We start from the raw sequence: 17,011 nt of genomic DNA, 5'->3' as shown, positions 1-17,011 counted from the left end.
GAATATGACAGTTGTTATCCATTCGTTTGATGTGTTTGTTTTTTTTGATTTTGCCATTTGATTGGGGACTTTCCTTTTTGAATTTTTCTCGGAGATCAGTATTTTTGTGATTTTACTTTGTTCATACAACTAATATGTGATTGGCTCCGGGTGAGAATGTCCTACCGCTATCCGTTGCAATTCATGCAGCTGGATAGACCACTGTCGAATAATGTCCTTAATCGGAAAAGTTTGTCTATTATCCGCGCCTTTATGACGTCCTTTACCAGACAGAGGGACCCGTCCGTATCCCTGCACTAACAAAGTTCATCAAGTCTTTTCCCCGTGATCGTCATTATGTAGAATAAACTAGAAATAATGTTTTTTCCGTAGGTACTTGTTCACATTCCCTAATGACAGCAGTGCTGAGTATCAATTATAGAAATTTAATTTGCCGAATAATCGTGCATTATAGCATCATATTTTTTCAACCGCTCGCTCAACACGGGAAAGAAGTGACGATGCCTATAAACGCACAAATGATTTTCACTAAAACCAATGTTTTTGAAGGAAATGCAACTCGAAAGTAGTATACTGGCTTACCTTAACATACAATCTTTGAATATCATGCCTTTGCGATTGTTGTTTGCAGAGCATTTAAGGACAACTACTTGTACAATAATTTAAATATTTCTTTCATACCATAAAGTATATATTAAAATAATTTAATTATTTCATTGTAGATCAATGTCTCTGTAGCGTTAGTCTTTGTATTGTTTACAACATCTATTACCGTACAGCATGTCGAAGGTATGCATACGTCTTAGTAAACTAATACAACTAAAATAATTGTATAAGGCACAAGATTTTACTCCATCAGTATCGAAGTATGATTATACTTACTAAATAATGGAAACATTTACCATTTGATTTCCAGGCGAAATTTGCAATACATCTTTCAAACGACTTGTATAGAGAGAAACGCTTCTAGGATACCCTAGTCTCATCAATTTTGCCTGGAGCTAAATTAAAAAAAAATGCTACATAAGAACGTGAATAAAGGGGGTGAGAGGGTATGCATTTACGTCAATGAGACAGCAAACTTTTAAGACGGCTTTGCTGGAGTATGCACAAACAAATGGTATTTAACATACGGACCTGATTGCTAACAGTAAGATTACTTTTGAAATGATTCGATGCAGTTGCATTGGTATCGGCATCAATATTTGGCAACAAGAAAAATTTTTGTTCCTTTCCTTTTTTTATTATAATATTATGTTTTGTTATTAATCGCGCCACCTGCTTCAAGTAGATGAATCATGAACAAACTCCTTACACACAATAGACACAATTCGACGTTTAGGATCCGAACACAATAGACATTACATGCTTGATATAATAGACCTTACACGATTAGGGTTTACACACAATAGACCTAGCATTTAGGGTCTACGCACAATAGATATTACACGTTTAGGGTCTCCGCACTATAGACATTACACGTTTATGCTTTACGCACATTATACATTACACATTTAGGATCTTAACACAATACACATTACACGTTTAGGATCTCAACACAATAGGCATAACACGCTTAAAATCTAAATATTTAAATAAATGAAAAAAACAAAACACGTTAAAGATTCCATTAGTATAGAATCTAAACACAATCATAAACATGTCACACTGACGTTTACATTCTAAACGTCATTTTTATAGTGTAGAGTGCTGTGTTGCATATAAGTACATACTTTGTGTATTACAGTTATTGATCTAACCAATGAAAACTGTAATAATGATATCCTGTCGACCAGCTCATATAAAGACATTCAGCTGATACTAGCTAAGAATGAAAGCGGTTACTTTTCCGACATTGACGGCTGCTATTATATAGTTAAAATGGGTTATATTAACTACTTACTTAACATAATAGAAGTTACCGTTTCCTTGAAGTGCATGCTTCATTGTGGATACAAAGTAGAAATCTACCCTGGAGATCCTATTATTAATAAAAAGATTGAGGTAAGAAGTGTTTTTTACAATGGTGTCACATCGAATACATTTATTTGGTTAATTTAAAAACTATCGCAGTAAATTTTGTTAAGAGAAAATGATGTTTATCTTAATATTGTAAACGGCATTTGTCTTATACATAAACAGCTATTTTTTTATTGTCTGGGGTGAAAATGATACACAAGAAATATTTCATAAATCTTTTGAAAATCTAGAAATACAGAACTTTTTTTCATGTTACGAATACTTGTGTACATTTAGTATTAATATTATTTTTACCGTTAAGTCTGGTTTTTTTTAGATATCCATTTGACGTGACTCTGTGCTTATGTATCCCGTCATACTTTGAACGAAAAAATTATTTTATTTATTAATATTACATTTACTGTTGAGTCTGTTTTTTGTGATATACATTTGACGTGACTCTGTACTTATGTATATCGTCATACTTTGAACCACACAATTATTCATTTATTAATATTACTTTTACTGTTAAGTTTGTTTTTTTGTTATATCCATTTTACGTGACTCTGTATTTATGTATCTCCTCATACTTTGAACGACAAAATTATTTTATGTCTACCTGTGCGAATTTCAAACGCGCGATTTTACGCCAGTACTTAATACCTTCCATCCTTTATTGGTGGATTTTACATAGATAAATAAAATCGTATAATATAAGCAAAATGAGGATTTAAAATTTGATGTATGCCTTTTTGTGCTTCTTCGTTACATTTGTTTGTTTTTATAGTGATTAAGATGATAACACAATGTTGTTTGCTGTACCCCTATTTTTGACATTTTTCCCTATTGTGTCTGTTTGTTTTGTTCACGCATCGTTGTCAATATAATGGAATTTGATGCGACTGTCATACAAGTGAGAGTTTTAGCTACAACATGTACCTATAAAACCATGTTCAATCCATCATTTTCTACATAAGAAAATGTCTGTACCAAGTCAGGAATATGACAGTTGTTATCCATTCGTTTGATGTGTTTGGTTTTTTTTTTTTATTTTGCCATTTGATTGGGGACTTTTCTTTTTGGATTTTCCTCGGAGTTCAGTATTTTTGTGATTTTACTTTATACACTATTACACCATACACGTTTTTTTGGAAGTTAACACCATCCAAGGGCTGTTACTTCTTTTCTTTCTTCTTAAGACATGTAAGAAGTTCCTGTATGAAGTCAGCCTCATATAAATAAAGGAACAAGTCGGTAAGAAGAGAAGCACAGTTGGTTCCCTTGGGAATACCGATTAGTTGTTGAAAAAACACACGTTCTCCAAACGTAACAATTATGTTGTCAATGAATAAATCAAGCATCTTGATAATATCAGTTTCAGAGAATGTTTTGTTTGAATCAGAGTGATTTTTACAAAGTACGATTTATCCCTCCCTAAGACAAGATACATGTATCTACGTTGGCCATTCTTATTTTATCTTGTTTTATATGAAACAAAGAAGGACCAACTCTTTCAATTTGTCTTTTAGTTTGGAATGGGGAATACTTGTGTAAAGTGTAGAAGAGTCGAATGTTTTAATACTATTGCAAGATTCTTAAAGATCTTTGGATTTTTTAGTAGCCACCTCTAGAAAAGGTAGTTTCACAATAACTTGGAAGCCCGGCTTTGATTGCTGATAAAAATTATGTTAATAATGTAGAAAACGGTTTCGTGGAGCACTAGGGAGACCCAGCAATATAACGTTATTTGTAACGACACTTATGTAGTTTAAGTATCCAATACAGTGATGGTAGATCCAGTTCTTCATCTTTGGTTGAAATTTAATAGGAACATAAAACAAACCTATGATTATCCAGGATTTCCTCCTTGGTAAGTGTCGTGGGAGTATAAGCTGGGTTTCCAAGTGAATTGTCAATTCATTTATCAAGCAGTTAATGTAATGTGCTTTACACACGACAACGATTTTGTTTGTTGCTCTATCTGCGGGGACAACAACATATTTGTCATGGAGGTAGGACAGGTGTTTTGCAACATTTGGGTCTTTAAAGATTGATGGATATTCATAGACTCATTCAGTTTTTTAATTCTAATTTTTTTCATCGACCTCACAGCCGTAATTCATTCGGACAAAGTATTTACGTTTTCTTTCTCGCATTTAACCCATTGTCTGGCGTAATCGTCGACTAATTCGATCAGTATTTTGAAGTTGTGTTTCCAATTGATGGATTTATATGAACACATATTTAAAATTGTCACACAGTAAGACATGCTAACTTGGCTGACCTTTGTCTATTTACTTCCTTGTTTTTATCAATTATACCAATGCTGCAAAAAAAATAATACAGAATTACATTTTATGGTTGTTACTATTTTCGTCTATTTATAAGTTTTAATTTGTGTTATATGTGTTATATGTATATGTTTTATTATATTAAATAGTTTTGAATGGACAAAAGATGAAGTTATTTTCAATATAAGCGAATATAATGACAGAATGGTTAAAATGAATGAATCGGGTACTATTTTGATAAAGTACACAACAAGCGTAGACGATGCTACTTACCAGTGTAGTGCAAGGAACGAATTTGGTAAATCAATGTCTGATTTTGTCAACTTACGGCAAGCTAAATTGAAACAGTTTAAGAAAAGGAAGGATAAGAAGATATATGTCAAACTTGGGTATTCGTTGAGAATTCTATGCTATGCACCACACAGTACACCAACTGCAAAGATAGACTGGGGATTGAAGGACACCATAACTGGGTTGGTAGATGCTATTAATTTTACAAGCGCTATATCAACAGATTTTTTAGGTTATTAAATTTTCAATATACATCACCGTAATATGTGTCTTGTCAATTTATAAAAAAAAAACAACAAATAAATCATTTTTATTAAATAAATAATGGTCAACTTATAACTAAAAAGAGTCACGATAAGTGCCTCCAGTACGTGTATACATTAATGTCTTTTTTAAACTTTTGGATATATTACAAGAGAAAATTATGCGTTCGTAACAATAGACACACCTTTTACTTATTAGCTCATAACTTTTACATTAAACTGCACAACAACATAAATAAGCTGAGTATACATTTCGATTAGGCTGTCAGATTGATTGGTTGTATGGTGTTTTATGCCACTTTCAGCACTACTGGATATTTTGTTGCAGTCAGTTGAATAGGTGAAGGAAGCTGGAGTTCTAAAAGATAACCATTTACCTTTGGTAGGAAGACTGAAAATTTGTTATCAGTTACACATATCGAGTGTAATTTTTTTCATATTTTTTATATTATTTTTCTAGGTAATCTTTTCATTATAAGTGTCGAGGAAAAGGACTACCACGGAGGAAAATCCTACATTTGTATAGCGACAAATCCAATTACTAACCAAAAAGTATTTTCTTACGGAACTATTGTTCAGCCTCCCAGAAGCTCTGATTTATTTTCATGTAAGAATTACGGATAGTGCGTGTTGATAGATTGTTATATAACAAACGCATGTATAGCTAAGAATACCTTTATACATCGTACATGTACATTTTTACACGCATGTATAGCTAAGAACGTTTTAATTTTACCTTTATACATCGTACATGTACATTTTTAAAATGAAAAAAAAAACAACAGACAAAATTTGGAAAACGAAAATCCAATTTAAACAGAACACCAAAGACAAAAATAAAAACAACGAAGGATTGGTGACCGTTTTGTTCCCCGAGAGTACCACTAGCACAGTTGTCAGCACTTTAGTGTTGAAATGAAATATTGTGAATGTGTTCTTTTTCTGTAGATATACTGCATATAACATGTTAAATTATTCAAAACACTCAAGTTTTTGTTTAACCCCAAGTATAATTTTCCGTTTTTGGGACAACTATTCAAAATTTCCGAATTTTAAACACCAAAAACTTTGTATTTAATCTGTTTTCAATTTTCAGTTTTTATTTCGAGTGTCATTGACGAGTTTTGTGTAGACGAATACGTGTCTGGCAAAAATGATAAGCCTCGTATCTTGATGCGTTGTTTTACTAACTTCATCCTCAAGACGAATGAGAAAGTTTTATTCTATTTGTCATAAACAACAGCTCATAGTTTTTTTTTCAAATGTATAATCAATTTGTTGTGCAATATATTGATCAACAAAACGTCTCGTTTAAGAACTCCATACTTTGAAATTAATTGCTCGTTGGCCATTTGTTGGCAGACTTGTATACAATATGAACAAATTTCATCTTAATATTCTATTTTTGTTGTGTGCTATAGGCGATACTGGTCGTGTACATGTACCTCCTCATTTCTTGTGGTTCTCAGGAATCTCAACTGTTGGTTTGCAGGGACGAAGACTTATTTTAAAGTGTATATTTGGTGGAAAGTAAGTGTATACCACTACTGTATCAAATATGGTGTATGGTATATATATATGAAATAAGTGTATATACATGTAGCAACTATCGATGTTTATAACAAGATCATTTCAGGTATGATCATTTTTAAAAGACAACACCAGAAGTTCAAATAATGAAATAGAATAGACTCTATGAATGCATCTTCCCTCACATATGATAATGGTCATAATAATAAATTAACTGTTTTCAAAACTTAGATTTTTTTCGAAATACTAAGGATCTTTCACTCAAGAAATAGATTATCTTAGCTGTATTTTGCGAAGCCTTTAGGAAATTTGGGTTGTCAATGCTTGTCAACTTCGTACTTTATTTGGCCCTTTAACGTTTTAAATTGTGCATCACTGATGTGTATTTTGTAGACGGAACGCGCGTCTTGCTTGCACAATTTTAGTTCTGGTATATATGATGAGTTTATATGTATAGTATGATTCGACAATTCGAATAAGATGATTGTCAATGAATCCATATCTGACTGACACTGCTGTTATATGTAGGGCAGAACACTCAGAATACGTTTGGATGCCTTCTAGGACTGTAGTGGTGACGTTCATAAGAATTACAAGGATTTAATGCAACATCTGCAAGTTTCCTCTATGTAATGTTTGATAAATAATTCTTTCATGCCATGCTTACGCTACTTTTAACATGGGTAGGCATCATATGTGTCAATATCTTTATACCGATTTTGATTTTCGGCGTTGTTCGAAATACAGCTGAAGTTGCAATTTCAATTTTGACGTCAATCACGTGCAGCCTATGTTCTATTGAAACAAAAACATGTCTTCGTTTCCAAAACCAAAGAGGAACGTCATTTCAAAACATTTATTTGATTCATTTGCACTATCGGTATACATAAAGAACTATCATAAAAAAAAACAGGTAGGCAAACATACAATGCAATATGATTATTCAAATTAATTTTTATATCTCATTTAACGTTATCTTTTCTCAGTCCTTTGCCAATAATAACCTGGCAATTTAGAAATGAACATGAGCACAGTTTCGGATGGGAATATCTTCTTGAAGGACAAGAACTACATATACCAAAACCACGAATTGAGCAGCACATTGGTACCTACAAGTGTTCTACAGCAAATTCATTTGACCCAAATCAGGAAAAGATCATAAATGTTAATATAAAATGCAAGTTGTTATATTACTTCATTACTTTCCACTGGGGGTAGTGCATTCACATTTCTGGAGTAAAGGGTATTCTAGACCTGGTGCATGTTGTTGATGCATGTTATTGTTAAGCATGGATTGATGTTCGTTTTTGTCGTTTTTATACGATTTATTTGCTTGATTTTTCTCTTATGTATCCTTTGTCATTATTTTGCTGGCCTTTATTTGTATAAACAGAAATGTGGTATGATTGCCAAACAGACAACTGTCTACAAAATACCAATTGATGTGACTGTAAGCAACTATAAGTCATCGTATGGCCTTTTAAACGATGAACGTATAGGAAGCTTTCACAGGACCCAACATGACAGAATTTTAAGGAAATTAAAACGAAGACACCAACGACCTGAATAACAGAAACTGAAACATCTTTAAAGTAGAATAAACAGATCTTACAAACGAGACAAAGACTGTCTGAAGTTTAACTCGTACACTACAATAAATGTATTTGGACATTGAGTGCAAAACGGAATATGATATACACAACTGTGCTCAGTTTATCAATTTATGATAATAAGTTTTCATCAAAAGTTCATTGTAATGGCATTGAAAATATTACAACATAAATTCATCAATCGGTATTGTCTATACTACAGACGACAGACACACAAATGAAAACTTTTCTGCCATTGACAGCACACCAACAACGCCTACTTCGTACGCATGGCAGAAAAATAAATAACTCAAACGCAAATTCAAGTTTGCCGACAGCCCGTCGTACATGATGCCAGCTTTAATTGTATATAATATATAATCGTGATATATCATGAAATAAACACACAAAACAGTAATCAACTGGCATATTCATAAAACCAATCATATATACACAGCAAAATATTTGAAGATGTACGATTGATAAATTACCCCTCATTGATAGTCAAGGTCGACCAGGAAAAACCGCATTATTGAAACGCGGGAAAATATTATTACGATTACTACGAAAATAATACATACACTCCATAACAGAGCAAAACAGGGTGTATAAACAGGTAAACCGTCTCCTGTTGTTAATGTACACGTAACACCAGAAATGCAATTCTGCATTCAAAATGTCACAATTAGGAAAAAGATAAAATCAGTAAATCTACAGATCTAAGACTGCACAAATATATTTCTTGTGAGTTCAAGACACAGTAACATGATCAAACTTCGTGTTCATAAAAACTGAAAAGTCAAAATTAAAATAACAAAAATACCGAACTCCAAGGAAAATTCAAAACTGAAAGTCAAAAATGGTTTTAATAAGGACATATCTTTGACTTTTTTTAGTTTTCAAATTAAAAGCGTTATTATGTATACATCATGACAACAAACATGCTTTTCTTTACAGCTGAACCTCATTGGTTGATAGACGAAAAACCAGAAAGTATTACTGCTAACGACGGCGACTCAGCTACTTTTCATTGCAATGCAACCGTATTACCAATGATAAACATTGAATGGTTCAATAATGGAGAAACATTAAAAGGTATTAACGAACATTAAAATGTATGTAACGAACATAAAAACGTATACAACAAACATTAGGAAAATACAATCTGTGGCAAACCATAAAAGTGTCAGTACTGTACAAAAAGAGAGGAGAAATCAAAATCCATCAGTGGAATATTATCAGACAACAACATGTTCAAAAGGAAAACAAATACCATAATTAAAATGGCAGTCCACAACTCATTGCATTGAACGCTGAAAATAAGCAACAGAACACTACAGCGGACGTGATCTACATGTAATGCGCTGCCAAAGAGTGCAGTGTATGTTCACCTGTGGCATCCTTCGTGTTATTTATAGTACACATTCGATAATACGCTTATCTAGTTATATGTCGAATATTATCACGTAGATACATGTTTGAAACAGTACTTCCTCGTTCTGTAAAGAAAATATTAACATAACGCTTTTAAATCGTCTTTTGCAGTATCCAGACATTCTGCTGTGAAATTGGGAAAAATCAGAATACCTTATCCAAACAAAGCTGTCATTTCCAATGTGAATATAAAAGATAGAATGGTTCTCCAATGTAATGTTTCTAATTCATATGGATATTTTTTCGCAGATGTTTACTTGAATGTTCTACGTAAGTGGTCATTATATAAAAAAAAACTTGATACATCATTAAAATACAAGAAAAGGCGCAACTACTTTTTCTTACATATGCTACATGAAAGAGAAAACATGAAACGCTCGACGCTACCCCCACCCCTCAAAGAAAAGAAAGACAAAATGAACAAATACAAAGAACGAACAACTTGGTCAAATGATGCCAAATTTTGGGTAATCAAAGATAAGCCTGTGTATCGTGCCCACAAACCTCCATAAGTGTCTAACTATCTACCATATGTCGTTAAACTAAAACAAACATGAAAGGTAACATAACTAACTTGCAGTTGTCAATAAAAAAAAGTTACAAGAGTGAACCAAGATGTTATTTGTGTATGCATTTGACTTAACGTACTACCAAAACAAAATCTTACAATAAGTACTAGTATAATAACAACAAATGCCTGCACAGAGCAACTACCAACATGATGACAACTACATGTACCTTTAACATAAATAATACAAAAGACGCCATACGGAATGTATAGTACGTCCGATTTTTCAATAGTGTATTTGCATATTTAGGATTTTACGTTTGAAATTTGTTGTGTATTTTACTTGATGTATCCTACTATATATTTTGTTTTTAAATATTAGTTACAGAAAATTTGAGAAACGTGTCACGCCACCAAATTTCAGGTAATATTGATAATAATCATTTTGAGTATCATAAGATTAAAGTGTTATGCAGACAGGTTACGTTTTGCAATTCAAACTGTAATTGCAAATAGTGTGTGGGATCGAACTAAAGTGCCAAATTAAAGTTCGGGTGCACTACCTTATACGGGTATACATATAGTAGAATAGTCTAAGGTTACTACCAATATAATTCTTTGTTTACATAATACTAAAAATCAAATTCATGGGTCATTCATCAATTAAGTGAATGAGTTGCAACGCATGATGGACTACAACGTATTTACAATTCTCGGAGAACACATGTTTAACTGACATTAAACGCAATTTGTGACTTTCTTTTTTTCTTTCAATGTGATTACATTTACAGACCATCATATGAATTATTAGTTATATGCTTAGATTAACGAATAAGTGTTTTTTTTTTCTTAATGAAATTAGGATCGAAATACTTGAACGATAGCCTCTAATATTTTGAATAAATAAACAAATATTTTAAAAATTCGTTCACCAGACAATAACCAAAACGACACAACAACTAAAGAAAGAATTAACTAATTACAGATTTCAAAAACGGCAGGCTCATGCATTTTTCAATTAGCTGGTAAGGTAGGGAAAGCGAGTATCTAATATCGGTAAACATGCAAAGAGAAACTAAAACATGCTGTCAAAGATTATCAGAAAATGATTTCTACTGTTACCATATGGAACAAACATTGCACTATCATTGTTTTATGTAAAGACTTATTGTATCAGTAATTGTTTAATTAGTTTTTGAGAATATAATTCAATTCATTAACTCTTTTCCTTTTCTTATTATTACAAAGGCTTAACATTGTTAGATAAATTACAACAATAAAAGCGCAGTTCTTTTCTCCTTTGTATTCCGTTTGCGTGTAGTGATTTTCCTTAAATTTGTTATCGAGTATATGCTGTCTTTTTATATGTTTGAAATTAAAGGCGGTGTGGAATATAAGTTAACGAGACAGCAACTAAAATACAACAAAAACCAAACGACAACTAGAGGGCAGCATTTAGTCTTTTTATATGTTTTCAACTTGAAAGTAAAGGAGGTGTGGAATATAAGTTAACGAGACAGCAACTAAAATACAACAAAAACCAAACAACAACTAGAGGACAGCATTTAGTCTTTTTCAAACAATAAAAGGGTGTCCAAGTCTATTTATATAACAAGGTATTGAGAATATTGAATTCTACTTACTTTGATTTGAATATTCGCATGTCAAATGAAAAAAATTAACGCACACATTGCAGATATATTATCGGTCTGTTTTTAATCTCATGGTGCACTTTTGGTGTTCTTTATTGTTGTTTTTGTTCGTTTTTTTTTTTTTTGCGTCGCTGATTTTCTGTTCCGTTGACGTACGTGCATACCGTACTTGTCTTTCATTTGTGACAAATGGAGATTTAAGAAACTTTAGTACAAACTAAATTTATGGAATATATATATATGTTTGTATTTTACAGATATTGTAGAACGGTACATACTCGTTTTATCTCCTGTAGTTGGAATAAGTGTCTTATTAACTGTTACTTTTGTTTGTATTTTTACTGATTTTCGAAAGCATAAAATTTCAAAACGTGGAAATTACCAATTCCAAAAAAGGAACAACAGTACAGACGATGTACAAGCAAATGGATTCGACTTTGAGAGCCGACTTGTATCTTTGTACACCAAAATCGACAAAAGTGCAATGATTCCTGACTATTTTGAAATTGTGCAAATAGGAAAATGTACAGGAAACTCGGATAACTCGTCAGACAATTCTGAGTATGAACATCTCTATACACTGATCAAAGCGGCGTCTGAAAACCACTTATACGCGATACCTAAATTCAACATAACAGAACACACATTAAGCACTTAATGCAGCACCACGTGACAACAAAGAATATACTTTGCAAATGCTTGATTTCCGATGGTCAGATATCACAAGTACAATTGGGTGTTGTACTGATCGGTGTGAACAGTATTCTGGTCGAAATTCTATGCAACTACAGCACAAAAAACGGAACAGTGACGAACCAAACAGAAACGCTCGCGTATTGGACGAGACGGATACAATAGAAGAAGGGACGAATTTGAGAAATGATAGAGTTTTAAATCGTCAAATATTTCGAAGTGATGTGTTTCTTTCTACTCCGCGCTTAGATGAAAATAGCAAAGAAATTATTGGACAAGGCTCAAAAAACGAAAGAAAATCTTCTTAAAAGTAATTTGAGACGCAAAAATGTTTGAAAATAAGTGAAACAAAACATGAAATAACAAAGTAGAATAAAGACTTACGTTATAAATCAAATATAGAGCAAGCAATGTCCATCTTGATCGCAAACTTCGCTCAAAATACAAGAAACGTTTGAATATAAAAAAAGGAGATGTGGTTTGATTGCCATTGAGACAACTATCCACGACCCGTGGCCACATGAATACAACCAGCAAAACCCATACCGTAAAGTAAGCTGTAAACACCCCCGCAAAATGTGAAACAGTTCAAATTGCAAAGCTAATTCATGTGAATATCTAGTGTTTTACACATGTTGTTTTCTTATTTATTTAGAATATGACAAGTTTTTTTTTATTATGTCATTACTTACATATCAGATAACTATAACATGTTCTCTAATTATTTTTTCGATACAAGGTAGTTATAGAATTTGATCGGTTCGATCGTTCATCCATCTGTCAAGGAACTTAGACGATTCAGGTTTTTGTAGCTTAGAATACCACATAGCTACGACAGTCGATTTATTCTACAAACTTAAAATATTCGAAATAATAAAACACACACACAGAATCACAAAACATGTTTAACATCGCCGCATATTTGCGCCTGTCGCAAGTCAGAAGCCTCTTGCCTTTGTTAGTCTTCAATATTTTTTTAATCTTAGTTCATTCATATGTTTCTGAGTTTAGTGTGACGTCCATTTTCACTGAACTAGTACACATTTTTGTTTAGGGGCCAGCTGAAGCCCGCCTCCGGGTGCGGAATTTTCTCGCTGTGTTGAAGACCCATAGGCGGCCTTTTGACAAAATCCCCATTTCCATTCACAATTTTACGAAAAAAACCCTAAACTTTAAGGTTATACTTCAGTTGGTTATTTTGTAGTTGTTATAAAGAGACACGGATTACACGTTAATTTTAAACGTAGACTATTAAATGCCACGGCCTTTCTTGTGAATAAATATTGAGACATACACTGGATTGAAAACAAATGGAAAAACACGAACCTAAATTGTATCGATCGATATACATAAAAAAAAACATCTAAGATGTGAATGTCATGCATAGGCTGTATAATCGGTGGCGTAGCTACAATTGTCGGAACAACTCACTTGCGTGTCCAAATATATACATATTCAAAAATTCAAGAGTCTATCCGAAATTGAGGTAAATTAAATAGCCTTTCATGACCTTTGTTAGTCTTGTATAATTTGGAGTTTAGTATGGCGTCCATTATCACTGAACTAGTATACATATTTGTTCAGGGACCATCTGAAGGACGCCTCCGGGTGCGGGAGTTTCTCGCTGCATTGGAGACCCATTGGTGGCCTTCGGCTGTTGTCTGCTCTATGGTCGGGTTGTTGTCTCTTTGACACATTCCCCATTTCCATTCCCAATTTTATTCCAAATACCGTTTCGATTCCTAACATCACTGAAGAGACATTAATTGTCGAAATCCGGATATGGTGTACAAAATTGTTTGCACCTTTTGTTTGCGGTATACCATCTTTTCCGCATGTTTATTGTTTTCTGTTTGGTATTAAATTAATAATTAAGATCCATTTTGTTACAACTGTGATCCGTTTATTTATGCAATCGCCAATGGCAGTCAGCAGGGTTTAAGAACATTTGTTGTTCGACCTGTTAGTCAAATGCGTTTTGTTAAAATATACTTTTTCCACTTTTTTGGTCTTTTGAAAAATGTTGTTTGTGCTGTATTTAGACCCCTCTACCAAGAAATTTGTTGTGCATGCACACGTATAAAAATTGCGGTTTTTATCCGAAGCAAATCATAGGTTTGAACGTTGTTTTCAATTTAGACTTGCAATCATATATATATATATATCAAGTCTAAATTGAACACAACATCCATATTTTCATGCCAGTTCCGAAGTATTGTCTACTGGGCTGGTGATACCGTCGGCGACTTACAGTACAGCAGCAGAGATATCGATGCTCTTCAACTTTATACTAGTTTGGCTTTCTTACTATTTTGATCTGAGCGTCACTGATGAGTCTTATGTAGACGAAACGCGCGTCTGGCGTATCAAATTATAAGCCTGGTACTGTTGATAACTATTTACACCACTGGGTCGATGCTACTGGTGGTGGACGTTTCGTACCCGAGGGTATCACTAGCCCAGTAGTCAGCACTTTGGTGTTGACATTAATATCAATTATATGGTCATTTTTATGAATTGACTGTTTGCAAAAGTATGAATTCTTCGAAATACTAAGGATTTTCTTATCCCAGGCATAGATTACCTTAGCCGTATTTGGCACAACTTGTTGGAACTTTGGGTCCTTAATGCTCTTCAACTTTATACTCGTTGGGCTTTCTAACTATTTTAACTTGAGCGTCACTGATGAGTCTTATGTAAACGAAACGCGCGTCTGGCGTATCAAATTATAAGCCTGGTACCGTTGATAACTATATACAACCCGAATGTGTTGTTTGTACTGACATTTCCGTTTGATTGATATGAAATTTTATGTATATGGGATCACGGAATTCGCTTATTGGGTTGCATTAACAACTGGGTTCCAAGTTGTAAAGCTTAAGATAAAGTCATTCCTTTGAAAATTTGGTTAACCGTTATAATTTATCCGTTTCACAATTGACGACGACGGAAATGTCCCAATTTTCGAAACCTCAATCTCATTCTTGTTTTCCTTGAACGTGACATCATTAATAAGATGTATCACCGAATGTATAATTGCATGAGCAACACGACTGATGCACATGTTAAGCACTTGAGACCACCCTCGGATTTTAGAGGAGTCTGTATTGTTCGGTCTTGGTATCTTTTGGCTCTTTAATATTACAAAAGTAAGGACTCTAAAGAACATGTGTCGCTAACCTACATGTAGGTCTTCAACAATGGACACGCTCCAACATTGCAGACTAGAATATAATCTTTATTTTATTCATTTTGAATCTGCTTACAGCAAAAAATACAAAAACAAAATCATGATTGAAGGGCAATAGCTCCTATGAAATGAAAACTAAACTGACAACTTCATACATGCTGACCATTTGCAGATCGTGTCTTACTGATCCATTTTGCTTTTTTAAAGATGTGTATCTTTCTATTGTATTTTCCAGGATAATAAGCAAAACTAAAAAAAAAACAAGAATATAATATTGTCATTCAAGGGCCCTTACTCCTATAAAGACATGAACAACGATTTCAACAATATCGACCAATTTATTAACCTAGCAAGTTTTGCTGGTTAACGTTTCTCTTTGTCTATCATATTTCCGATATTATTGGGAAATAACAAAAAAAATAGTAAAACTGTCATTCAGGGCAATTACCTCTCAGGAGATAATTTCGGCCATGTCAACTTTTTTGTAGATCTTGTTTCACTGATCAATTTGCTTTTTAAAGTTCCTGTCCGTCTATGATAGTTTTCAAGATATCAGGCAAAAAAACAACAAAATTGTTAGAATAGACAAGGGCAATAACTACAAACAACATGATGGTTTAATGTAAATAGACAGGAGTTATATCTCAACATTTTGAACATGTTGTTCCCCTGTTCGGTTTTCTCTATATTGTATCGAGGCTTTCAAGAAAATAAGCATTTTACCCTACGTTCTATGTTTAACCATATCGTCATGAACATGCATGAAATATTTGCTACTAGACTTTAAGCAACCAACATCCAATCAACTATGTCGGACATTTTGGCTTGCTAAGAATAGGGGGTCACCGGACACATTTTCTAAACTAGATCCCCAATGATAATTGTGACAAAACTTAGTTAAATATGTCCCTTTAGTTTCAGAGCAGAAGAGTTTCTAAAAATCAACGTACGACATTTATAAATTCGTTTGTCACTTGCCTCATCATAATAGACGTGGCTACGTATTTACATATCCTTAAGTTTTATAAAAGTAGATATAAGAGTACAATATATCGTTTGCCTGCCGGGCACGGCTGCGAAATCGTGATACCCGAACAGCCAGGGCCCCTTAGAATAGTACGTGTTAGGAAACAGAGCAATATAATCACGATAAACATGACGAGCGTGAATGTGTAAATTTTAAACCACCAGACAGCCAAAGGTTACTTGATAATAATAATTACATGTATAAGAATAAACTACATCCATATTTAGCAGCTAAATATTTCAAATAAAAGATGCTATTCTACGCTAAAAAATAACAAAACAAAAAAAAAACAAAAACCTCAATTTTATTCTTTCTATCGACTAAGAGCTAATATACGACGAGTATGCTCTGAAATATAGGTACAATACCTACCGTTATCTTGATGATATTTTTTTCGTTAAATAATCCAGAGTTGTCTTAATATACTACCGAAATTTACCCAAAGGAACTTACTTTAAATAAATCTAACATAAACAGCAGTAGTTGTCCTTTTCTAGATTTAGACATTTCAATTTTTAAAGGGAAACTCCATACTAAAATTTACGACAAAAAGAGACGATTTTTCATTCCCTATTGTTAATTTT

This window comes from Mytilus californianus, unplaced genomic scaffold, assembly GCF_021869535.1.
Source record: "Mytilus californianus isolate M0D057914Y unplaced genomic scaffold, xbMytCali1.0.p SCAF_6, whole genome shotgun sequence".
Lineage (NCBI taxonomy): Eukaryota > Metazoa > Mollusca > Bivalvia > Mytilida > Mytilidae > Mytilus > Mytilus californianus.
This window is presented reverse-complemented; position numbering follows the sequence as displayed.